Genomic DNA, 27,313 nt, shown 5'->3' on the forward strand with positions numbered 1-27,313 from the left:
GTGGCACCAGCCACCTGGGGTCAATTCCCGCCACTGTCTGTAAGGAGTTTGTATGTTCTGTCCACGAGGGTGTGGGTTTCCTCCCACATTCCAATTACGTACAGGTCACATTGGTGTAATTGGATGGTGTGGACTCATTGGGCCATTAGTGCCTGTTACCATGCTGTATCTCGGCGTGATAGATAAATTTTTAAAAATCAAGGGTATTTTGCCTATGAAATGCTTTAAATGCTGTTCTTCTGGTTAAGCAATAAAACATTGCATAATTTTAGTGTTGGCAATAAGTTTTAATAATTGCTCAAATATTACAGCTAGTTTCTCTTCCCTTCTGTCCACCTGTTAGAATACTGTACACGATACATCTGTCGAAATTTGCGAGTGTTTTTGGTGACATACCAAATCTCTTCAAACTCCTAATGAACTATAGCTGCGGTTTTACCTTCTTTGTAGCTGCACTGATGTAGCTTCATGAGGGATGATATTTTTCTTTAGGACATAGTGGGACGTTTGTAGTTTATTACTTTCTGAATAAAAATCAGGTTTAATACCACAGACATCATGAAGTGTGTGTATATATGTGTGTGTAATAGTGTGTATGTACATATATATATATATATTAAATAGTTAAATTAAATAATTAGTGCAAAAACAGAAATTTTAAAAAGTAGTGTGGTAGTGTTCATGGGTTCAATGTCCAGTCAGAAATTGGATGGTAGAGTGAAAGAAGCTGTACCTGAATCATTGAGAATGGGTGCCTTCAGGCTTCTGTATCTCCTTCCTGACGGTAGCAATGAGAACAAGGCATGACCTGGGTGATGCAGGTCCTTAATAATGGACGCTTCCCGAAGATATCCTGGATACTACAGAGGCTAGTGCCCATGATGGAGCTGACATGTTTACAACTCTCTGCGGCTTATTTTGATCCTGTGCAGTAGCCTACCCCCCAAAACCAGATGGTGATACAGCCAGTTAGAATGCTCTTCATGATACATCTGTAGAAATTTGCAAGTGTTTTTGGTGACACACCAAGTCTTTCAAACTCCCAATGAACTATAGCTGTGGTTGTACCTTCTTCGTAGCTACATCAATATGTTGGGCCCAGGATAGAGACCCAGGAACTTGAAATTGTTCACTCTTTCCACTTCTGATCCCTCTGAGGACTGGCATGTGTTCCCTCGTTCACCCTTTCTGAAGTCCACAATCACAATCTATTTGTCATTTTTCTAATCTTTCACTTATTCGTCAGAATGGTTTACAGCATCAGTCAGTTTAGCTTTTAAAGCTGAATTGAATTGTTCTCAAAATTGGATTCATTCTTTTACCTTCTTATCAAGAATATTGATGGCGACGATTAATGACGACATTGAACTAGTCAGTTTAATTAATTACCGCTCAAAACCATCAATGCATTATTAATTTGATAGCTTGATTATTTTTGAGTTCATAATTCTTGATCTAAATTGCACTATATTCTTCAGCTACAAATCTTGCCGTGGATTTAAAAGCACGAGAAGGAATTAGTTTGGCATGGTGATTTATGCTTAATTTTGAAAATGATAACTAACGTTGGCAAGGTCAGATCTACAAACATTCTGCTTGTATAAGTACCTCATGGATTACTCTTGGCTATTATAAGAATGCTTTCTCCAAGTTACATTTTCAGAGTCACAGTGTGGTACAGCATTGAAACAGGCCCTTCGGCCCATTATATCTGTGCCAACTATCTACACATTTACACTAATTCTACATTAATCCCGTTGTGTTTTACAAGGATGGCTTTGGGACAGAGAGGATAGTTAGGGGTCAGATTAGGTTTTAGGGACAAGGATGTGGAGGAGTTAGAGGTTAGGCCTCCGTACTCGAAAAAATCCAACCACGTGTATGGGTGACAAAGGACATCCACAGTCTGGGCCTCTGCTCCGCATTCAGGGGTCAGCAACGTGGACATGGTACAAGAGGTGTCCAAAGTTCGGACCTCTGCTCAGCGCTCGAAGGGCCAGCGATGTGGACATGGGCGTGGAGGACACCTCTGGGCTGTTCTACATTGGTGGATGGCTGTACGAGTAGGAGGCACGACGCCAGGCATTCAGCATGTCCCAATTCAATCTGGGTTTTCGGGGAGCTGCTGTCTGCTAGTCCAGGGGTCGGTGCCAAGGATCGGGGCCTAGAGGTCGATTGGAACTCATCGCCTGATGACCAGAGCCTGTAGACCTGGCGGCCCAGAGCCTGTCCTGAAGTGGGAGGGAGAGAGAGAGATGTGGGAGGGAGAGAGAGAGATGTGGGAGTGAGGAATGGGGCTTGCTTTGTTGTTTTATTTGTGTTGTGTTGTTCTGCCAATCATCGGAAGCATCACACAGAAAATGCTGGAGTAACTCAGCTGGTCAGGCAGAATCTATGGAAGTGACTAAATGTTGCGAGCCGAGCTTCTTCTTCAGGACAGATGGGCTATATTGACGCGCGGGTGTGTTGGTTGTTAAAACGCAAACAATGCATTTTGTTCTATGTTTGGAAGTATATGTGATAAATAAATCTGAATCTGTTACTCTCCCTACGCGCTCCTCAACACCCACCGATTCTTCCATTCACCTGCCCACTATGGGCAATTTACAGTTGCAAATTAATCTATTAATCTCCATTTGAGTGATATGCCAACTGGAAAGGGCAGGAAGATGGGATTTAATGTCACCCATAATCAACTGCTCAAAGCGCTTCATTATTGTGGAGGTCCATGCCACTTGACGGTAGTCATTGAGGTAAGTTACTATTGCCCTCTTAGAACCAGGGATCACGGTGACCACCTTAAATCCTGAAGGAGCTGTGAATTGTGCCAGAGACTCCTCCGACCTCTCTGATTAACAAGGCATTTTCACCCACAGAACTGCTCACTGGATATTTTTTGTTTCTTCTATCATTCTCTGTAAACTCAAGAGATTATTGTGTATGAAACTCCAGGGATCAGCAGTTTCTGAAATACTCAAACCACCCAAACGGCACCAACAATCATTCCATGGTCAGAGTCGCTTAGATCACATTTCTTCTTCATTAAGATGTTTGGTCTGAACATCAACTGAACCTCTTAACCATGTCTCCATGCTTGTATACAATAACGAGCAGGTGTACAGCTGTACCTAATATCGTGGCTCAGGGCATATATTTGAAACTGGAATATTTGCGCCCATTTGCCTATCGCCACAATAGATCTATGGTAGATGCAGTCTCAGTGGCTCTTCACTCAGCCTTAGATCACCTGGACAATACAAACACCAATGTCAGGATGCTTTTCATTGACTATAGCTCAGTATTTAACACCATCGTTCCCACAATCCTGATCGTTAATTTACAGAACCTGTGCCTCTGTACCTTCCTTTGCAATTGGATTCTTGACCTCCTAACCAGAAGACCATAATCTGTGTGGATGGGTGATAATATCTCTTCTTTGCTGATGATCGACGCTGACGCACCTCTGGGGTGTGTGCTTAGCCCACTGCTCTACTCTCTCTATACCCATGATTGTGGCTTGGTATAGCTCAGGTACATCTATAAATTTGCTAATGATACAGCATTTGTTGGCAGAATCTCAGATGGAGATGAGAGGCTGTTCAGGAGTGAGATATACCAGCTAGTTGAGTGGTGTTTCAGCAACAACCTTACACCCAATGTCAGTAAGATGAACGAGCTAATTGTGGACTTCAGGAAGGGTTAGATAAGGGAACACAAACCCATCCTCATAGAGGGATCAGAAGTGGAGAGAGTGAGCAGTTTCAAGTTCTAGGTGTCAAGATTTCTGAGGATCTAACCTGGTCCCGACAATTTGATGCAGCTATAAAGAAGGCAAAACAGCCTTTCATTAAGAAATTTTATTAGGAGTTTGAAGAGATTTGGTCTGTCAACTCAAACTTCTGTAGATGTTCTATGGAGAGCATTCTGACAGGCTGCATCACTCTCTGGTATGGTGGGGGGGGGGGGGTTACTACTGCACAGGATTGAAAGAAACTACAGAAGATTGTAAAATTAATCAGCACCATCTTGGATACTAGCCTCTGTTTTACCCAGGACATATTCAAGGAGCGGTGCTTCAGAAAGACGACATCCATCATTGAGGACCCCGTCACCCAGGGCATGCCTCTTCTCATTGTTACCATCAGGAAGGAGGTACAGGAGCCTGAAGGCACACACTCAGCAATTCAGGAACAGCTTCTTCCCCTCTGCCCTGCGATTCCTAAATGGAGATTGAACCCATGAGCACTACCTCACTTTTTTTAAAAAATGTATATTATTTCTATTTTTGAGCTATAATCTACTCTATATATGTGTGTGTATATATATATATATATATATATATATATATAGATTTGTTTTCTTTCTCTATTGTGTATTGCATTGAACTGCTGCTGTTAAGTTAACAAGTTTGAGGACACATGCTGGTGGTAATAAACGATTGTAATTAATGCAGCACTGAGCTTTAAAGGTTGGCTTGATATAACTAACTTTTTTGATGTAGACATTTGTTTGATTATTAATGATTTCAGTTTTCAAAAATGCACAAAGTTGGAGGTCCAGGGGCCAATTTGCCAATGATACCATACTATTAAAAGCTTATTCTAATCGTCTGTCGAAATAAAAGCAAATATTCATAAATCAACTGTATAAATCTTGTATGCTCTCTATCATTGTGTTACACTGAAAATTACAGTTGCTTCCTCTTTCTGGTTGTCATATATTTATAAGAGCTTTAATGGCCAATTGATTAATTTCAGTTATTACTGAAGTGTGCCTTTTTATTGGTTTGTGAAAGTGAGATGACCTTGACACATAGGTGTTTGCAATTGCAATTTGAGAAGTCAATTTAAATACAGCTTTAAAATTGACTGGAACAGTAGGTAGATGGAACGTGCTCTTATCAATTTCTAATCTGTGCGTCAGGAAAGTAACCCACTGTTGGAAAGATGGTATAGAATTTTTTTTTAAATGAGCAAGTTATTTATTTTAATCCTTGTGTTATTTCAAAGTTCAAAGTAAATTTATTATCAAAGTACATATACCTATTAAAGTGGCTACTGTGTGTGTGCTTGTGTTCTTCCACTGCTGTAATCCAACCAATTCAAGGGTTGACGTGTTGTGCATTCAGAGATGCTCTTCTGCACATCATTGTTGTAAAGCATGATTACTTGAGTTACTGTTGCCTTTCTGTCCACTTGACCCCATCTGGCTGTTTTTCTCTGACCTTTCTCATTAGCAAGGTGATTTAGCCCACTTTATGTTTTTGTCTTTTCCACCATTCTCTGCAACTCTAGAGTGTGTGAAAATCCCAAATCAGCAGTTTCTGAGATACTCAGACCACCCTGTCTGGCACCAACAATCATTCCACAGTCAAAGTCACTTAGATCACATTTCTTCCCCATTCTGATGATTGCTTTGACCATGTCTGTGTGCTTTTATGCATTGAGTTGCTGCCGCATGATTGACTGATTAGATACAGGTTACCCCTTGTCCAAAATGCTTGGGGCCAGAAGTTTCAGATTTTGGAATGTATAATGAGATAGTTTGGGATTGCCATAATTTCCGACTCTGAACTTATGTACTACTGGTAGCAGTCTTTGTCTTACACATGTTTATCACAAATACACTATGTACCAATGCAGCCTTTTAGATTGTTAGGTTTTTATCAGCTATGATCTTGCCAAGCTCATTAATTAATTTATCTGTTGCTTCATTATCATCAGGCGCTTTATCATCAAAAATTTAACGCTGTGCCTTTTCTTAAGTTTTTGCAACCGGCCTGCTGAATATTCACAATTACCTTCAACTTTCAGTTCGCCATGATAGATCTTTGCTTGCTTCATGATCAGCATTACATTAAGCAGCATATGTTCACTCCGATGCTGACGAAACTACTCCTACAACACATAGTTCAAGGTCTTCATTTTTCACTTTATGCCGTGTTTTTCTATTTTTCATTAACTTCTGTTCATTACATATATGTGCTCATTTCTCAGTGCTGTCTGTGGTGTGCAGAGACCTGCACATGGCTTGGGAATCTTCCCAGGGCTTTGTGGAATTTTCAATTTGTGAATATCATGCCAGTGCTATAAAAACAAATGGATTTTAAGTTTTTTGAATTTTGGTAAAGGGGTACTCAATCTGTTATTGCATTAACAAGCAAGTATATAGGTATCCTTAATAAAGTGACTACTGTGTGTATGTCATCATAAACTACCCTGAGAGTCATTTTCTTACAGGCATTCACTATAGAACAAAGAAATACAATTGAATCAATGAAAAACTATGCACAAACTAAGACTGACAAACAACCAATGTGCTAAAGAAGACAATCTGGGCAAATAAAAAAAAGTAAATACTAAGAATACTAAATACTAAGAGGTGGAAGTACTGGCGCTTTTAAGAAATTTAAAAGTGGATAAATCACTGGGTCCTGACAGGATATTCCCCAGGACCTTGAGGGAAGTTTGTGTGGAGATAGCAGGAGCTCTGATGGAGATCTTTCAGATGTCATTAGAAACGGGGATTGTGCCGGAGGATTGGCATATTGCTCATGTGGTTCCATTGTTTAAAAAGGGTTCTAGAAGTAAGCCTGGCAATTATAGACCTGTCAGTTTGACATCAGTGGTGGGTAAATTAATGGAAAGTATTCTTAGAGATAGTATTTTTAATTATCTGGATAGACAGGATCTGATTAGGAGTAGCCAGCATGGATTTGTGCGTGGAAGGTCATGTTTGACAAACCTTATTGAATTTTTTGAAGAAGTTACGAGGAATGTTGACGAGGGTAAGGCAGTGGATGTAGTCTATATGGACTTCAGCAAGGCCTTTGACAAAGTTCCACTTGGAAGGTTAGTTAAGAAGGTTCAGTCGTTAGGTATTAATGCTGGAGTAATAAAATGGATTCAACAGTGGCTAGATGGGAGATGCCAGAGAGTAGTGGTGGATAATTGTTTATCGGGATGGAGGCTGGTGACTAGCGGGGTGCCTCAGGGATCTGTTTTGGGCCCAATGTTGTTTGTAATATACATAAATGATCTGGATGATGGGGTGGTAAATTGGATTAGTAAGTATGCCGATGATACTAAGGTAGGAGGTGTTGTGGATAATGAGGTGGGTTTTCAAAGCTTGCAGGGAGATTTATTCCGGTTAGAAGAATGGGCTGAACGTTGGCAGATGGAGTTTAATGCTGAGAAGTGTGAGGTTCTACATTTTGGCAGGAATAATCCAAATAGAACATACAGGGTAAATGGTAGGGCATTGAGGAATGCAGTGGAACAGAGAGATCTAGGAATAACAGTGCATAGTTCCCTGAAGGTGGAGTCTCATGTAGATAGGGTGGTGAAGAAGGCTTTTGGAACGCTGGCCTTTATAAATCAGAGCATTGAGTACAGAAGGTGGGATGTAATGTTAAAATTGTACAAGGCATTGGTAAGGCCAAATTTGGAATATTGTGTACAGTTCTGGTCACCGAATTATAGGAAAGATATCAATAAATTAGAGAGAGTGCAGAGACGATTTACTAGGATGTTACCTGGGTTTCAGCACTTAAGTTACAGAGAAAGGTTGAACAAGTTAGGTCTCTATTCATTGCAGCGTAGAACATTGAGGGGGGATTTGATCGAGGTATTTAAAATTTTGAGAGGGATAGATAGAGTTGACGTGAATAGGCTGTTTCCATTGAGAGTAGGGGAGATTCAAACGAGAGGACATGATTTGAGAGTTAGGGGGCAAAAGTTTAAGGGAAACACGAGGGGGTATTTCTTTACTCAGAGAGTGATAGCTGTGTGGAATGAGCTTCCTGTAGAAGTAGTAGAGGCCAGTTCAGTTGTGTCATTTAAGGTAAAATTGGATAGGTATATGGACAGAAAAGGAGTGGAGGGTTATGGGCTGAGTGCGGGTAGGTGGGACTAGGTGAGATTAAGAGTTCGGCACGGACTAGGAGGGCCGAGATGGCCTGTTTCCGTGCTGTGATTGTTATATGATTATATGATTAAGAACATGAGTTGTAGAGTCCTTGAAAGTGAGTCCTTCAAGGATGTGAAATCAATTCAGAATTGAGGTGAGTGAAGTTATCCACACTGATTCATGAGCTTAATGGTTGAAGGGTAATAACTGTTCCTGAACCTAGTGGTGTGGGATCTAAGGCTCCTGTACCTGCTTCTCAATGGCTTTGTCCTTTGGCATTTATCATCTCAGTTTGAATTTTTACTTGATAAATTATCTGAACTAGTCTACTTTGCCTAAGATGTATCATTTTATTCTTCGTTGATCAGGTAACGTATCTTTCTCTGAGTGATTGCATTTATTACTGCCTCATGGCCAGAAGAATCTTTGTCTTTGCTGTTTCCATGTTAATCTGATTATGTAGAAACAGGTTGCTGCCAGAAGGCCCTTTTCATTTTGACTTATGTGGCATATTTTACCATAGCCTGCTGCTTTATCATTTGCAATAACATTTTTAAGTCATTACCTTTTCTGCATCAGTTCCACATAATTATGGTTTTATTGACCTTTTCCTTTTACAGGCGATCTTAATGTTTAAAATGTTGTACAAACGTGTTTGTGGCATGTGAGATATTTATAACATCAGATAGAATGCTCCATAATTTTCTAGGATTTTTATGATCTTCCTCTTGTGATTAGCCAAGTTATTTTTATTGTTATTTTGACATTTGATTGTGATGTTCACAGGATTGTTTCTGAAAAATTTAGTCTAGGATGCAGCTGGAGGCTCCGGATTCATCTCCATTGTCTCAGGAAATGTGTCTGCAGGTAAAGCAGAAGTGCTGGGCCCCAAGGTCGCACCACAAGCCCCACCAGCACGTTAGCAACCTTTCCCGTCCAGAAATTATTTACTCCCATTCCAATTCTGAAAGGCCTAATGAAGCCAACATGTGATCTGTAGGTTCTGTAGGAGGTGGCCATTTTCACTGGGCTTCCACTTATTCCTGATGAATCAGCTCCACCCTGAATGCTCCTCATTTAATCAGTCATAGCCAAGGAAATTCCGAAGCACTGGACAATTGCAAATATAGGCTAACCCTGGTTGGAAAGATGTTGGAGTCCATTATTAATGATGAAGTTTCAGGGTACTTCTAGGCACATGATAAAATAGGCCAAAGTCAGCATGGTTTCCTTGAGGAGAAACCTTGCCTGACAAATCTGTTGGAATTCTTTGAGGAAATAACAGACAGGATAGACAAAAGAGAGTCAGTGGATGTTGTGTACTTGAATTTTCTGAAGGCCCTTGACAAGGTGCCGCACATGAACCTGTTTAACAAGATGGAGCCCATTCTGTTACAGGAAAGATACTAGTATGAATGGATGACTAATTGGCTGACTGGCAGGAGCCAGAGTGGGGATAATGTGGGCCTGTTCTGGTTGGCTGCCTGTGACAGAGGTTGATCTTCTTTTCACATTATATGTCAGTGATTTGGGTGATGGAATTGATGGCTTTCTGGCAAAGTTTGAGGAAAATACCAGCTGGAGGGGCAGGTAGTGCTGAAGAAAAATGGAGTCTGAATACAGATTGGGAGAATGGGCAAAGAAGTGGTGGATGGAACATAGTGCTGGGAGTGTATGGTCATGCGCTTTGATGGAAGAAATAAAAGCCTAGACTGTTTTCTGAACGAGAAAATTCCAAACTCAGAGTGCAAAGGGACTTGGGAGTCCTTGTGCAGGATTCCCTAATAGTTAATTTGCAGATTGAGTCGATGGTAAGGAAGGCAAATGCAGCATTAGCATTTATTTTGAGAGGACTAGAATATAAGAGCAAGGATGTAATGCTGAGGCTTTATAAGGCATTGGTCAGTCCAGTCTTGTGAGCGGTTTTGATGCCCCTTATCAAAGATTTACTGGCAATGGAGAGCATCCAGAGGAAGTTCATGAGAATAATTTTAGGAATGAAAGGGTTAACATCAGTCACATTTGATGGTGCTGGGCCTGTACTCACTGGAGCTTATAAGAATGAGAGGGAATCTCATTGAAGCCTATCGAATATTGAAATGTCTGGGTAAAGTGGATGTGGAGAGGATGTTTCCTATTGTGGGTGAGTCCAGGACCAGAGGACACAGCCGCAGAGTTGAAGGATGTCCATTTAGAACAGAAATGAGGAGGATTTTCTTTAGGTAGTTAGATATTTAAAGCGAAGGTTGATAAGTTCTTGATTAGTCAGGACATGAAAGGGTACGGGGAAATGGCAGCAGAATGGGATTGGGAGGGATAATAAATCAGCCATGATGCAATGGTGAGGCAGACTTGATGAGCTGAATGGCTGAATTCTGCTCCGATTTCTTGTGGTCTTAAGTCTTTGAGTGTCATTATCTGTAGTTTGATGGTGCATGGATGTTGTCCTGGAGCCATATTTCTGTGAAACAAAACCATAGCGGTTCCTCATCTTGCGCAAGTGCGGCCGCAGACAAAGGTAATCCAGCTGGTCTTCCACTGTGCGAACACTGGACAGCAGCACCAATGGGAGGGGTCAGCCCAAACCCAGTGGCACGCAGCAGTGGCAGCAATAGACCCCGAGGCATGGCAGACTTGTCTGCACAACAACCAAGGTGATACAGCTCCCCCGCTGTCGGTCTCACCAATGAACCAGTAAATTGAATAGTACCAGTATCCTAAAGGGGCTTGCAATCACAACACTAATGTCCGAGCAATCGCCTGCACCGTCCGTTGGATCACACACCGTCTTCTTTCCTGGGTGACTGATAGCAGGCTGTAAAAAGTCCAGGTCTGTCACTATCGAACAGCTGGATAGTGGTGTCGACCTGCAGTGTGCCTGGTGTCCTTAATGCCCAGCAGTGTCTTGCAATCCTGAAAAAGACAAAGGATGAACAATTGCACCTTTGTTTGGACCTGGCGAGGCCATTGTGTCTAAGTGTGCTGCCATTTTTCCGGAAGAAAGTGTCCTTAATGATAGAGACTTTAATCACTTTGTTTAATAGCCTGCCATGCACTGGACTTTATCTGCATCTTGGTTTCTTTTACTGCCTCGATGTACTTATGATACAGTAAAGCTTTTTACTGTAAATAAAACATGACAATGACAAAACAACACTAGTTCATCCGTTCACCAAACTTTACCTATGTTTTATATTGAAAATATTTAGTACAGTTTAGTATCAATAATTGACAACAAAATTATTTACAGAAAGGTGCCGCTATCAAGCTTGAAGAGTCAGACAGCTAGCAGTCCCTTGTTGACGGTTGCTGCAGTGGCTTTCGGATGCCTGTCTTCCTGATTTTAAAACTCACTGGAATTCAGAAGAATGCGTTGGCGGTGGGGGGTGTCCCATTAAAACCTATCGAATGTTGAAATGCTTCAGTAGAGTGGATGTAGAAAGGATGTTTCCTTTGATGGGGGTTCCAAGACACACCCTCAGACTGGAGGGACACTGTTTAGAACAGAGATGAGAAGGAAACTAGAAAGGGTGCAGAGGAGATTTACAAAGATGTTGCCTGGTTTGGGAAGCATCCCTTATGAGAATTGGTTGAGTGAACTCGGCCTTTTCTCCTTGGAGCGACGGAGAATGAGAGGTGACCTGATAGAGGTGTATAAGATGACGAGAGGCATCGATCGTGTGGATAGTCAGAGGCTTTTTCCCAGGGCTGAAATGGCTAACACGAGAGGGCACAGTTTTAAGGTGCTTAGAAGTAGGTACAGAGGAGATGTCAGTGTAAGTTTTTTTACACAGCATGCTGAATACGTGGAATGGGCTGCCGGCAACAGTGGTGAAGGCGGATTCAGTAGGGCCTTTTAAGAGACTCCTGGATAGGTACATGGAGCTCAGAAAAATAGAGGGCTACGGGTAACCAGAGGTAATTTCTAAAGTAAGTACATGTTCGGCACTGCTTTGTGGGCCAAAAGGCCTGTATTGTGCTGTAGGTTTTCTATGATTCTGTGAATTTCTTTAGTCAGAGAGTAGTAAATCTCTGGAATTTGTTGCCACAGGCAGCTGTGGAGGCCAGTCTTTGGGAATATTTAAGGCAGAGGTTGATATTTTTGTTTAAGTCAGGGATACGGGGAGAAGGCAGGTGGTTAGAACTGAGAGGGAGATAGATCAGCCATGATTAAATGGCGGAGCAGACTTGATGGGCCAAATGGCCTAATTCTGCTCTGTATTGTATGCTGTTATGGAAAGAAAGCCATGGCGGCTGGAGGATCTGTATTAGATGCTGCCCCCGCCCCTCGCCGTCTCGACTGATGGGAAACATTGATTACCGATTGTAGTGTGTGTTAGGAGGGGAAGTTCATCGAGAACAGTCTTCTGAGTAGGGTAGTTGCTACTCTTTGATATGTGTCCCAGCAGGGAGTGGTGACAGGAGCGTCCTTATCCTCCGCATCTGAGTGGGACCCGAGATCTATATCAAAGCACTGCTCTTCTGGGGCTGGTTCCACTCGACAGAAGTGCCTGCAGCTTGGCCAATGGTGGGCTACCGTCCTCTTGTTCTCCACCAGATTCTATGCATTCAACAAGACACTGCTTTCCGCCTAGTTGCCCGGAAGCTCCATCTTCCCGACTCCGAGCCCCATATCCATGGATACCACAGACTCCGCCTGAATTCCATGCTGGTCTTGATTTTCATGTCACTCACTCTCAGGAGATCTGGGCTTTTGTGGGTTGTTGACCGTCAGTTTAAATGGAATGTAATGCTTTGGTTGAATAAATTTCTCATGCTGCAATAAGTAATTCAGCAGTGCTGATATATTCATCTGAACAATAAAAGGGTTAGAGGACAGATTGAGGAGTAAACAAAATGCTCGGTGGCTGGCCCCCACTAGAGACTAACGGGGAACACAAGGGGAACACATTGTTGATCAGGTAACAATGAAGACACTATACTCACAATGACAACAATCGATACCTTGGCAACACCAAGCAATGTCACTGGTGGTGTGACGTCATCGTGACCCGAAGGGGAGGGGGACAACCTTTCCCTGAAATAGCTCATGGCCAACAACCAAAGGGGAGAACCAACTCAAAAGGAGGGAGATTTAGATGGGGGTGGGGAGAGAGACAGACAGTGTGACCAAGGCAGAGACAGTGATAGTCAGGAATGAGATACTCAAACTCGGTATGGTTCAAAGGTCATTCATTTAAAAATTCGAAGCAGTTTCTTGAATGGTCACTAATGTAATGTTGAAACACATTTGTAACACGGTGAAATTGCAGACAATGAGACTGGAGATCAGACAATCTGATACCACAGATTATAACCAAAAGGATAGATTTAGCATCCGCTTTCTAACCCAAATCTCAAATTGTAATAAACAAATCCCTCAATAAACCTCGCCCCTCGCTCAAGCGTCAATCTGTAGCCATCACCTCAGTCTCTAAACACTAAACCTGTCTCTGATCAGAGCTGTAATTTGTTCATCTAACCCTAATCCCCAACTCTAAATACCAGTTCTGACCCATAGCTGACCTGTGGAACGAACTCATCCCTAACACAAAATCTGACATACCTCAATTTATAACACTAACCCTCATCACTAACCCAAGCCCTATCCCAGACCCTGACCCAATGCTCAATTCCTGACTTGACCCTGTCCCTAAGATTGATTGTTTTACTTGGATTTTCAAAAGACATTTATGAGGCTGCTATATGAGATAAGAGACTATTGTTTTACAGGAAATATACCAGCATAGATAGAAGATTGGCTGACTAGCAGGAGATATCCTGGGAATAAAGTGGGCCTCTTATGGTTGGCTGCCAGTGAATTGTGGTGTTCCGCAGTGGTTGGTGTAAGGACTACTTCTTTTCACATTATATGTTAATGATTTGGATGACAGACAAAGATAGGTGGAAGGACAGATAGTGTTAAGGAAGCAGGGACTCTGCAGAAGGACTTAAACATTAGGAGAATGAGCAAAGTAATAGCAGATCAGATTTGGAATCAGAATCAGGTTTAATATCACTGGCATATGTTGTGAAATTTATTAAGGAATATTGTGTAGGAAAGTGTGTGGTCGTGCTCTTTGGTAGAAGGAGTAACGGCATGGACTATTTTCTAAATACAGAGAAAATTTTGAAATCAGAGGTGCAAAGGAGCTTGGAGTCATCCTGTAGGATTCCCCAATTGTTAACTTGCAGATGGAGTCAATGGTAAAGAAGGCAAATGCAATGCTAAAGTTCATTTTGAGAGCCTCAGACATTAAAGGGGGCTGTAATGTTGAGGCTTTATACGGCACTAGTCAGACCGTACTTGGATTATTGTGTAGTCTTGGGCATCTTATCTAAGAAAAGATGTGCTGGTATTGGAGAGCATTCAGACAAGGTTCACAGGAATGATTCCAGGAATGAAAGAATAACATATGAGTGGTGTTTGATGGTTCTGGGCCTGTACTCACTGACGTTTCGAAGAATAAGGGAGGAATGGTATTGAAATCTATTGAACATTGAGACACTGGAGTGGCCAAGTCATTTAAAGTGGATGTTGATAGGTACTCGCTCAGTCAGGGCATCAAAGGTTATGGGAAGAAGGCAGGAGAGTGGAGAGGGATGATGGAATGGCCTAATTCTACTTTTACATGTCTTATGGTCTTAGAGTATCAGGGACAGTTGCATCTTCAGTATGATTTGAGGCAATTGCCTCAGCCAGAATCTTTTGCATTTAAATCAAAACAACTTGGAAGGGACAGTTTTGATAGAAGATGTGAAGGACAGATTGGTTAATTGGGAAATACCCTGTCCTAATTAAGTGGTTTCTTCTTAAGAATAAAATTAAACTGACCTACTTGTTTACTTTATGCAGTGGAAATTCCTTTAACCAAAGTACAGTAATTTACAGTGCATTGTGAATCACTGTGTCCCACAGCAGTGATACCTGATGAATATGGAGCAGTGCCATTTATAATGTCAAATTATCTGTTTATTGTATTTATTTCCTTACATTCCCATCTCATTTTTGTCCAGTTGTTTCACTGACTCTTAACTCTGCTCTACAGCAGTGTATTTAATACCTCATGCGGAGATATGGAAGGGCTGGAAGATCTATCTTGGGCATTTGCCTCTGTCCTTGATTGATGGGAAAGCTTGATCACTGATTGCAGATTGTCTCAGGGGATGGAGTTAGTCAGAAACTCCATCACCTATGTAAGGTGGTAGCTACTCTTTGATACGATGTCTTCATCGAGCAGGGAGCAGTACAGGGACATCCTCACCCTCGGCATCTGAGTGGGTCTCAAGATCTACATCAAAGCACTGCTCTCAAAAATGCCTGCGTCTTGGCCTGTGGTGGGCTGGTGTTGAGTTTCATGTATGTAACTCTCAGGAGATCTGGGCTTTTGTAAGTTGCAGACCCTCCATTTAAATGGAATGTAATGCTTCGGTTGAATAAATTTCTCATGCAGGAATAAATAATTCAGTGACACTGATGCATTCATCTGGACAATGAAAGGGTAAGAGAACGGATTCAGAGCAGATTGAGGGGTATGCAAACATAGACATCCTAGTGGGCCTCCCAGAATACCGTTCTAGACCCATATGAAACTAATTTATCCAAAATATTAGATCCTGACTCATACTTCAATTTACAACGCTGAGTCTTATTGCTAACTCGAGCCCTGTCCCTTCCCCTAACCAATGCTCAACTTCTGACCCTGACCCAGTCCCCAATCTTAACTATTTTACTTGGATTTTCAAAAGGTGTTTGACAAGGTGCTGCACATGAGGCTGCTAAATAAAATAGAACATCATAGTTTTACAGGAAAGATAACAGCAAGGATAAAAGGTTGGTTGACTTGCAGAGTGGGAATGAAAGGGAGCTTTTTATGGTTGGCTGCCAGTGAATAATGATGTTTCGCAGGGGGTCGGTGTTGGGACAGCTTCTTTTCACGTTATATGTCAATGAGTTGGATGACAAATGAAGATAGGTGGAAGGGCAGCTAGTGTAGGAAGCAGGGACACTGCAGAAGGACTTCATACAGATTAGGAGAATGGATAAAGAAATGGCAGATGGAACATAGTGGGTAAGCCTATGGTCATATACTTTGATAGAAGGAATAAAGGACTTGTTTCTATACAGGGAGAAAATTCAGAAATCAGAGGTGCAAAGGGACTTGGAGTGATTGTTTAGGATTCCCTAAAGGTTAAATTGCAGGTGGAGTTAGTCATAAAGAAGGCAAATACAATGTTAGAATTCATTTTGAGGGGATGAAAATAGGAAAGTGAGGATGTAATGCTGGGGCTTTATAAAGTATTAGTCAGATTGCACCTAGATTGTTGTGAAAAGTTTTTGACATCTTATATAAGAAAAGATGTGCTAGCATTGGAGAGGATCTAGATGAGATTCACAAGAATGATTCGGGGAATGAAATGGTTAATATATGAGGAGGGCTCTAGGCCTATACACGCTGGAGTTTAGAAGAATGAATGGGGGGTGTGGAATCTCATTGAAATCTATCGAATATTGAAAGGCTGTAGAGACCAAGTCCTTGGGTATATTTAAAGTGAAGGTCGATAGATTCTTGATTAGTAAGGGCATCGAAGGTTACGGGGAGGAGGCAGGAGAATGGGGTTGAGAGGGATAATAAATCAGCCATGATGGAATGGTGGATCAGACTTTGGGCCAAATGGTCTAATTCTCCACCTATGTCTTTATAATCTTCACAGTTTTTATGAGTATCAGAGACACTTGCATCTTCAGTATGGTTTGAGGCAAATCCCTCAGCCAAAATCTTTTGCATTTCAATTTAAAAAATCTTTGAAGGGATTCTTTTGATAGGTGTGGAGGAGAGATTGATTAATTGGGAAAGACCCTGTCGTAATTAAGTAGCTTTTTTTAAAGAATGAAATTACAATAACATACTTGTTTACTACTATACGCAGGGAACTTCCCTTAACCAAAGTACAGTAATTTACAATGCATTGTGAATCACGGTATCCCACAGCAGTGATACTTGATGAACATGGAGCAGTGTAGTTTACAACGTTAAATATAACCTAATAATACTTATTTGTTTAAAAGTAAACTGCAATGCAGATCATAATGAGGTTATGAAGAAAGAACTAGCTCACCCAGACGCTCTGCTTCCTCTATTCCTTCTCGCACTCTATTGTCTGTTTCTTGTGCTTTCTTTCCTTCCATTCCCATCTCATTTTTGTCCAGTTGTTTCACTAGCTCTCAACTCTGCTCTACAGCAGTGTATTTTATCGTGATCCCACCATATGCAGAGACATAGAAGGGTGGGTCATAATGTTTCAATGGTTCCATTTAATGTTAGAATATATACAAATTGCAACCTTAAATTCTTACTTTCTGCAGACATCCTCGAAACATGAAGTACCCCAATGAACAAATGACAGAAGAAATGCAAGAACCCCAAAGCCCCCTCCCCCTACTTATTCTAGCAGAAAGCATCAGCACTCCCACCACCCACCATGCAAGTAACAGCAAAGCCCCAAGGAGAGACTATAGTCTACAGTCCATCAAAAACTAACGTTTATCGCAAGTTTGACATCCATTGGGCTCTCACTAACAAGGGTGAGTGAAATGTCATTCTTTCCACAGCGAGAGGAGAGACAAACATTCACTGTTTTGATGTTACAGGCCATCTGTAGTACTGTTTTCGAGATTCAGCAGTAAACTCTCACCATGAAGATGTATATCTATATGTGTGTATGTATGTATGTGTGTCCATGGACCCCAGCAACCTTGAAAAGAGAAAATAGAGACTTTTCTCGAAGGAAAATTTAAACTGCTTTGCTGGGAGAATTTCCTCTTCCTCTCTGGCACTGTCTTTAGCTCTGCTCCATCACATGTCAAAGATTTATAATTCCCTAATAAAAGACATTAAAGACTTGTCTTTGAAAGATAGAATTATTATCCTTATTTGTCATGTGTCCTATCTCATTTTTATCTGGTGTTCTACAGGGGTCAGGTAGGGACCGTGTCTTTTCATGTATGTCAATGATTTGGATGACGATCGAAGATGGGTGGAGGGGCAATTAATGGGCACTTCACCTCAGCATCAACCTGTAACCATTACCCCAATCCCTAAACGCTAAGCCAGTCCCTGATCACAGTCGTAATTTTTTATCTTTGGGGGTGTTGTGGATAGCGTGGAGGGTTGTCAGAGGTTACAGCAGGACATCGATAGGATGCAAAACTGGGCTGAGAAGTGGCAGACGGAGTTCAACCCAGATAAGTGTGAGGTGGTTCATTTTGGTAGGTCAAATATGATGGCAGAATATAGTATTAATGGTAAGACTCTTGGCAGTGTGGAGGATCAGAGGGATCTTGGAGTCCAAGTCCATAGGACATTCAAGGCTGCCGCACAGGTTGACTCTGTGGTTAAGAAGGCATTTGGTGCATTGGCCTTCATCAACCGCGGGATTGAATTTAAGAGCCAAAAGGTAATGTTGCAGCTTTATAGAACCCTGGTCAGACCCCACTTGGAGTACTGTGCTCAGATCTGGTCACCTCACTACAGGAAGGATGTAGAAACTATAGAAAGGGTGCAGAGGAGATTTACAAGGATGTTGCCTGGATTGGGGAGCATGCCTTATAAGAATAGGTCGAGTGAACTCAGCCTTTTCTCCTTGGAGCAGCAGAGGATGAGAGGTGGCCTGACTAAGGTACATAAGATGGTGAGTGGCATTGATTGTGTGGATAGCCAGAGGCTTTTTCCCAGGGCTGAAATGGCTAACTGGAGAGGGCACAGTTTTAAGATGCTTGGAAGTGGTACAGAGGAGATGTCAGGGGTAAGTTTTTTACACACAGAGTGGTGAGCCCATGGAATGAGTTGCTGGCGACGGTGGTGGAGGTAGATACAATAGGGTTTTTTAAGAGACTCCTGGATAGGTACAGGGAGCTTAGTAAAATAGAGGGCTAAGGGTAATCCTAAGGAATTTCTAAAGTAAGTACAGGTCTGGCACATCATTGTGGGCCGAAGGGCCTGTATTGAGCTGTAGTTTTTCTATGTTTCTATCTAATCCGAATCCCTAATTCTAAATACCATTCCTGACCCATAGCTGACCCAACTCATACCTCAATTTATAGCACTGACCCCCATCGCTATCCCAGACCCTGACTCAATGCTCAACTCCTGACCCTGACACTGTCACTCTATTTTTCTAAGCTCCATGTACTTATCTATGAGTCTCTTAAAAGACCCTATTGTATCTGTCTCCACCACCGTCGCCAGCAGTGCATTCCATGCACCCACCACTCTCTGTGTGAAAAACTTACCTCTGACATCTTCTCTGTACCTACTTCCAAGCACCTTAAAACTATACCCTCTTGTGTTAGCCATTTCAGCCATGGGCAAAAGCCTCTGGCTGTCCACACCATCATTGCCTCTCATCATCTTATTCACCTCTATCAAGTCACCTCTCATCCTCCATCGCTCCAAGGAGAAAAGGCCGAGTTCACTCAATATATGGAGGAACAGTTAGTGTTAAGGAAGTAGGGGTACTGCAGAATGACTTGTACAGATTAGGTGAAGGGGAAAATAAATTGTGGATGAAATAAAGTATAGGGATGTGTATGGTCGTGCACTTAGAAAGAATAAAATTTAGAAAGAATAAAGGCATGGATTATTTCCTAAATAGGGAGAAAATTCAGAAATCAGAGGTGCAAAGTGAGTTGGAGTCAATGTGTAGGATTCCAACTCCACGTGCGGGTGCAGTCAGAGGTAAAGAAGGCAAATGCTTTGTTAGAATGCGATTAATTTTGAGGGGACTAGAATATATAAGCAAGGATATAATGGTGACACTTTATAAGGCATTGGTCAGACTGCACTTGGAGTATAAGCAGTTTTGAGACTCTCATCTAAGAAAAGATGTGCTGACATTGGAGAGGGTCCGGAGGAAGTTCATGAGAATGATTTTGGGAATGAAGGGGTTAATATATGAGTGTTTGATAGCTCTGGAGTTTAGAATAATGAGGGAATCTTATTGAATCTATCGAATAGATAGATTCAATTAAAGGCTGTGGAGAACAAGTCAGTGGATATATTTAAAGTGGAGGCTGATAGCTTCTTGATTAGAGAATGCATCAGATGTTTCGGGGAGATGACAGGAGAGTGGTGTTCAGAGGGATAAGAAATCAGTCTTGCTAGAATGACTGAGCTGTCTTTGGGCCAAATGGTCTAATTCTCTTCCTATCTCTGGTCTTTATGGTCTTACAAGTGTCAGAGACAATTGCATTCTCAGTATAGGTTGAGGCAATTACCTCAGCCAAAATCTTCTGCATTTCAATCAAAACAAGTTTGAAGGGACAGTTTTGATAGAAGGTGTGGAGGACAGATTGATTAATTGGGAAATAACCTATCATAATTGAGTAGTTTCTTTTTAAGAATGAAATTATAATAACATACTTGTTTTCTATACGCAGGGAGCTTCCCTTAACCAAAGATAATTTACAGTGCATTGTGAATCACTGTGTCCCACAACAGTGATACCTGATGAATATGGAGCAGTGCAGTTTACAATGTCAAATATAACCTAGCAATACTTATTTCTTTAAAAGTAAACTACAATGCAGGTTATATTGTCATTCAGATTCTGTGGTTATGAAGAAAGAACTATCTCGCCTAGACACTCTGCTTCCTATATTCCTTCTCACACTCTATTGTCTGTTTCTAGTGTTTACTTTCCTTGTGTTCCCATCTCATTTTCATCCAGTTGTTTCACTAACTCTGCTCTGCAGCAGTGTATTTTATCATGATCCACTATATGCAGAGACATGGAAGGGCGGGTCATAATGTCAATGAAAATCACATCATTTATAATTCCCTGGTAAATGATATTAAACTACTGTCATTGAAAGATAGAATTATTAGCCTTTGCTGTCACATGTGCATCGAAACATCCAGTGAAATGAGTCATTTGGGTCAAATCAAATCAGTGAGGATTGTACTAGTGTCGCCATGCTTCCAGCACCAACACAACATGCCCAAAACTCACTAACCCTAACCCATACATTTTGGAATGTGGGAGGAAACCAGAGCACTCTGAGTAAACACGTGGTCATAGAACATAGAAATACAGAAAACCTACAGCACAATACAGGCTCTTCGGCCCACAAAGTTGTGCTGAACATGTCCCTACCTCAGAAATTACTAGGCTTACCTATAGCCCTCTATTTTACTAAGCTCCATATACCTATCTAAAAGCCTCTTAAAAGACCCTATTGTATCCTCCTCCACCACCGTTGCCGGCAGCCCATTCTACGCTCTCATCGCTCTCTGAGTAAAATCACTCTCAGTTGATGAAGGCCAATATACCATATGCCTTCTTAACCAGAGTCAACCTGTGCAGCTGCTTTGAGGATCATGAGGTGAATGTACAAACTCCTTACAGACAGTGGGGGGAATTCAACCCCAATCTTACGGCTGTTTTGTCGTGAATACTTCTTGTAGGCATTGTATGTTAAATAAGGTGTGCAAAAAGAGGGGGAAAAGTAGTGAGGTAGTGTTCTTTGGTTCATTGTCCATTCAGAAATCTGATGGAAAAGGGGAAGAAGCTATTTCTGAATCATTGAGTGTGTGCCTTCAGGCTCCTGTACCTCCTCCCTGATGGTAGCAATGAGAAGAGGGCATGGCCTGGGTGATGAGGGTCCTTAATAATGGATGCTGCCTCTTTGAGTCATCAATCATTCATTTTCTTTATGTAAATACATTTACACCTTGGAGACTATGATTTTTGTTAGATTTCAGAGGCCAGTGTGAGAGAACAATGCTGGGTTAAATTACTTTGCCACTTTCAGGAATACACAGATTGAAAATTAAACTGCAAAGCAAACAAAAAACGAGCTGAATTGCTGGTCTGAATTACTCTACTGTGGTTAAAGAAACATTGGTCTGTCAGAAATGATTTATGATTATCTGTTACATGAGACGAAAGATGTGAGAACACTCAAAAACCTATAATAAATTTGAAAATAACAAGCTGTTGGTAATTTGAAAGTTTGGAACTAAGTAAAGGATGAGGGGACTAAACTAATCCCTTCTGCCTACACAATGTCCATATTCTTCCATTTTCCTCACATTCATGTGCCTATCTAAACACCTCTTAAAAGCCCCTTACGTATCTCTCTCTCTACCAGCACCCCAGGCCGTGCATTCAAGACACACACCACTCTGTTATTTTTTTTGCATAATTGGATCCCACACCTCATTTGTGATTCATACTTAAGTTTCATTTCCCCACCTTATCTTCCCTTGAAATGTTACACTGTTTATAATATGCTGATGAGGTTAGTCCTTTCAGAGATTTGTTTACTGTTAAACTGTTGGGATTCCTTGCAGCTTTAATTCTGAGTCATGTTTAGTTATCACCCATGCACTCGGTGGCCACTTCAGCTACACCTTCACACCTGCTTGATGATTCAACTATCTAATCAGCCCATCATGTGGAGCAACTCAAAGCAGAAAAGCATGCAGACATGGTCAAGAGGTCCTGTTGTTGTTCAGACCAAGCATCAGAATGGGGAAAGAAATGTGATCTAAGTGACTTTGACCGTGGAATGATTGTTGGTGCCAGATGGGGTGGTTTGTGCATCTCAGAAACTGCTGAGCTGGGATTTTCAAGCACAACAGTCTCTGGAGCTTACAGAGAATGGTGCGAGAGAGAGGAAAAAAAAACATCCAGTGAGCGGCAGTTCTGTGGGTGAAAACACCTTGTTAATGAGGGAGGTCAGAGAGGTATGGCCAAACTGTTTCAAGCTGGCAGGAAAGAGACAGTAACTTTATCCATGTGTTATAACAATGGTGTGCAGAAGAACATCTCTTGAGTGCACAACACATCGATCCTTGAAGTGGACGGGCTACAGCAGCAGAAGACCACAAGCATACACTCAGTGGTCACTTTATTATACAGGAGGTGCCTAAAAAAGAGTGGACATTGAAACATACAGTGAAATCTGTCGTTTGCATTAACAATCGCCGAGGATGTGCTGGGGGTGGCATGCAAGTGTCATCACACGTTCAGATGCCAGTAATAGCATGCCCACCCTCCTCAGCAAAACAGCACAGAACACAACAAATTTGCTGGTGTAACTTAATATCTGGAATATAATGTTAAAGCTGGTTGAGTTCTCATGTTGAAATAACTGACCTGAATTTATGATCTTTTGAGGTTGTTTGTGCCTGTTTTGTTGTTCTTGACCACAATCTCTTTATGTAGGTCGGGCCACCTCCTGTTAATCTTTTACACTATGCTTGCGTGCCTCTAGTTTGTGATCTGTGACGTAAGGCCAATAGTAGTGTAACCTTTCATGTGTGCCAAACAACTTGATTGGCTTCGGACTGGGTTTTCCCCTCATTTTATTTGCATATCTCTCCATTGGACACATGCCTTTCTGTGTGCATCACTGCTGAGCAGACTGCTTGCAAAACCAGCTGAAGAGAGGAAGCATACAGGACTTTGCTTTTAAAAGTAACTTCTTTCTTCTCCATAGAATGACACTGTATCTTACACACATCTTGATTGTCTGCTGCAGGTAACGTGGCTTTGATTACGTATTACAATAGTGGAGCCAAGCATTGACTTTAAGAGCTCTTGAGTGAGACCAGGATTTGTTTAGGGCAGGATAATCTGAAACCTCCTGTCCTGTATGTATTTGGAATTCATTGTATCTGCTGATCTTCTCTTGCTCATTAACTTGTTCCTTTCATGTTTCTTTTTGCAAATTTGCATTCTCTAATACCCAGACGGAGGCAGGTTACCAAGGCTTCTGAAGATTACAGGCTGCATTTCTCTATCAAATCCAGTCTGATTAGCTCAACGGCATTCTTGACATTGCCAGTCTCCACTCTCCTCAAACCCCAGGAGGTAGAGTAAAATTGCTTATCCTGTGTGAGATCCCAAATGTGAGCCACTTACATATTTGCAATGCTTCAGAGTCGTGACGTTCTTCTCCAGTACCAGTATTTCGATCCTATGTGTAGTCTGTTGGATATGATCGTTAGATTGTAGATACCTGACATCTGATTGTATCACATTACTAGTAATTTCCACACAGTTGAAATGTTACAATGAAGTAGTCTTGATTGGTCCTGTATTTTGGTTATTTTGCTGCCTATATTGATTTTAGCCAGAAAATTCCAGGGTTATGGATCAAGTTCCAGATTTTTAAAGACTGACACGGTAAACTGATAAAATTATCTCAGTGCTGAGACTGTGGAATCTTTTGAGTCTTGGGCTTTCTGTCGTACCTCTGTTAACTAAGCATATTATTTCTGTCTCTATATTGTATTAACAAAAATGTTTGCACGGTAAGAACAAAGTTTATCATCAGTATATTTACAGTATTCTTCCAATAGGACCACAGCCTTGTTGTCTGGGTTTGGAGGCTTGCGTGCTTCAATAACCCAGAAGGCTATGTTGGCTGGAGTCAGGGCCTTGAGCTTTGACTCTTGGTGGGGTCACGGTGCCAAGCAGGTCAAAGGGTAGAGGCCAGACTAAGTGGTCCATCGGTCCTCCAGGTTCGGGGGTTCAGCTCAGAGCGAACAACCATGACTGGTCAAAAAATTGTTACAGAAGCAACGCAAAAAGTTGCCCTCAATGCCAGTGGCATAACAGACAAAAAGAAATGTACAGTATTACATGGACAGATGAAATGGTTCAAAGATGTGCTGATGCAGTTAAAGATACAGTGTGAAGACAGGGTATGGTGCTTGGAAGTGCTTTGAAACTTAGAAGAAGTGCTTAAAGATTTATTTTGTTAGACTTTTTTTTGTAATTTTTGTTTTCATAGGGTAATTCTTTTACTGCTTCAGTAGTTTTGCTTTCTAATCTGGTTCTTTGAGGTGACCAGTCAGAATCATGTTTAATATCACTGGCATCTGTCCTGAAATTTGTTGTGTTGCAGCGCAGTGCATTGCAGAACATAATAATTTTTTTTAAACTATAAATTACAATAGTCCTGCTTGGTGGCACAGTAATATCAGCGCCGGACTCCGGAGCGAAGGTTCCCGAGTTCGAATCCAAGTTAGGTTGAGCGTCGAGCGAGCAACTTGGCCTCAAAAAAACAAGAATAGCTTGCTACGGAAACACCGTCATGACGGTGCCCCGATAACTCCACTGCCAAGTTAAGGGCTATTCTTCTATAAATTACAATTAAAAAATATATTTAAAAATATCTGAAAGTAGTGCAAAAAGAGAGAAAAAATATTGGTGGTGTCCGTGCGTTCACTACCTGAAAACTGATGGCAGAGTATAAGTTCGTAAGGTGTTGAGTGTGTGTATTCAGGCTCCTGTACCTCATCCTAGACGTTGTTGCAACCATTTGGAAGACTGTCAATGATATATCTGAAGTAATTTGCAAGGGTCTTTGGTGTCATTCCAAATCTCCTCAAACTTCTGGTGAAATATAGCTAATATTGTTCCTTCTTTGTAATTGCATCAATATGTTGGGCCCAGGATAGAATTTCAGAGATTTGACGTCCTGGAATTTGAAACTGCTGATCCTTTGATGAGGATTGTTGTTAATCCCTCGACTACTCATTCCTGAAGTCCACAATCAATTCCTTTGTCTTGCTGACGTTAGGTGCAAGGCTGTTGTTACAGTACTAGTCACCAACTGATCTATCTCACTCTTGTATGCCTCCTTGTCACCATCCAAAGTTCTGCCAGCAATAGTTGTCTTATCGGCAAATTTATACCTTGTAGCTGGCTTTTGAGCTATGCCTAGCCACATAGTCATGGGCGTAGAGAGGGTAGAGCAGTGGGCTAAGCATGCATCCTTGAGGTCTGCCAGTGTTGATTGTCAACAAAGGGGAGAGGTTACTTTCGATCCACATTGACTCCTGATGAAGAAGTCAAAGATCCAGATGCAGGGGGAGATACAGTAGCCCAGGTTTTGGAGCTTGTTGATTAGTATTGAAGGTATGTTGGTGTTTAACGGTGAGCTGTTATCCACAAAACGCAGCCTGATATTGGTATTGCCATTGTTCAGGTATTCCAAGGCCGAACAGAGAGCCAGTGAGATTGCATCTACTGTAGAACTATTGTGGCGATTGGTAAACTGCAGCAGGTTAAGGGCCTCTCTTAGGCAGAAGTCAATTCTGGCCATTGCCAACCTCTCAAAACACTTCATCACAGTAGGTGTAATTGCAGCTGGGTGTTAGTCATTGAGGCAGCTCACTCTGTTCCTCTTGGGATCTGTTAGGGTCATTTCCTTTTAGAAGCAGGTGGGAACCTCCGACTGCAGCACCGAGATTGATGATGTCAGTTGTTGACATGGGCTTTCAGTGCCCTACCAAGTATACCATCAGTGCCTGACAGCTTGAGAGGGTTCACCCTCTCGAAAGACATTCTGATGTCAGCCTCCGAAACAGACAGATATCACAGAGTTGCTAGATACTGCAGGGATTTGCACAAGTGTAGTTTTATTCTCCTTTTCAAAATGTGCATAAAATGCATTGAGCTCATCTGGGACTGGGCCACCACAGCCATTCATGATGTTCTGTTTTGCTATCTAATAACCAATGGCCTACAAACCCTGCCAGAGCTGACGTGCATCCGATTCCATCTCCAACTTCAATTGAAGTTGTTTTCTCACTCTTAAAGTAGTCATACCTGAATTCCTTGTATAGTTCTGCATTACCTGTCCTGAATTCCACAGATCTAGCCCAGACTACAAATCTGCTGGTTCATACACAGGTCTTGATGAAGTCGGTGACAACTGTGGCATATTCATTCAGATTCAGAAATGAGTCCCTGAATGTTGTCCAGTCCACTAAATCAAAGCAGTCCTGTAAGCACTCCTTCATCTCCTGAGACCATGTCTGCTTGGCCCTTACCACTGGTGCTGTGGTGTGCAGTTGTTGCCTGTACACTGGGAGTAGAAGTATAGACAGGCAATCAGACTTTCCAAAGTGTGAGCATGGGATAGCACAGTAAGTGTTCTTGATGGTGGTATAACAGTGGTCAAGTGGTTCCGCAGGTGATATGTTGGTGGTAGTTGTACTGAGAAGGCATCAGGGTGTGTTGTTTCATGATCAGCTTCTCCAGTGTCCTCCTGACATTGGCCAGGTATGCAATGTATACCACCACCAAGATGATGGCAGAAAGCTTCTTTGGCAGATAAAATGATGACATTTCCAGGTAGGGTGAGCAGGATTGAGACAGAACTACCTTGTCTGTGCATCACGATGAGTTAATCCACCTCCCCTACCTTTTATTTTTAAAAAAATTGGCTATCCTGTCTTTATGGTGGATGGAGAAGTCTTTGAACTGTGCTGTGTCCAAAATGCTGGAGGTTAGCCAAGTTTCCATGAAGCAAAGTAGATGGCAGTCTCTGATCCCTCTCTGGTAGTGCAATCTTGCTCTGAAGTCTTCAGTTTTATTTTGCAGA

General features: G+C 41.8%; 1 protein-coding gene across 6 annotated transcripts in view; it reads left to right on the forward strand.

The window, feature by feature from the left end:
* traf7 (TNF receptor-associated factor 7) overlaps positions 1-27,313 on the forward strand; it is a 100,512-nt gene that overhangs the window by 8,482 nt on the left and 64,717 nt on the right. For 2 of the 6 annotated variants that reach the window (XM_073060216.1, XM_073060220.1), the window contains one exon: positions 17,276-17,494. The exons of 3 other annotated variants lie outside the window; for them this stretch is intronic. The gene's annotated coding sequence lies outside the window, so the exon portion shown is untranslated. Of the gene's footprint in view, positions 1-17,275; positions 17,495-23,328; positions 23,456-27,313 lie in introns of those variants that run through there. One more of the 6 variants, XM_073060219.1, reaches the window with a different exon arrangement.

Source organism: Hemitrygon akajei, chromosome 11 (genome assembly GCF_048418815.1).
Source record: "Hemitrygon akajei chromosome 11, sHemAka1.3, whole genome shotgun sequence".
NCBI classification, from domain to species: Eukaryota; Metazoa; Chordata; class Chondrichthyes; order Myliobatiformes; family Dasyatidae; genus Hemitrygon; species Hemitrygon akajei.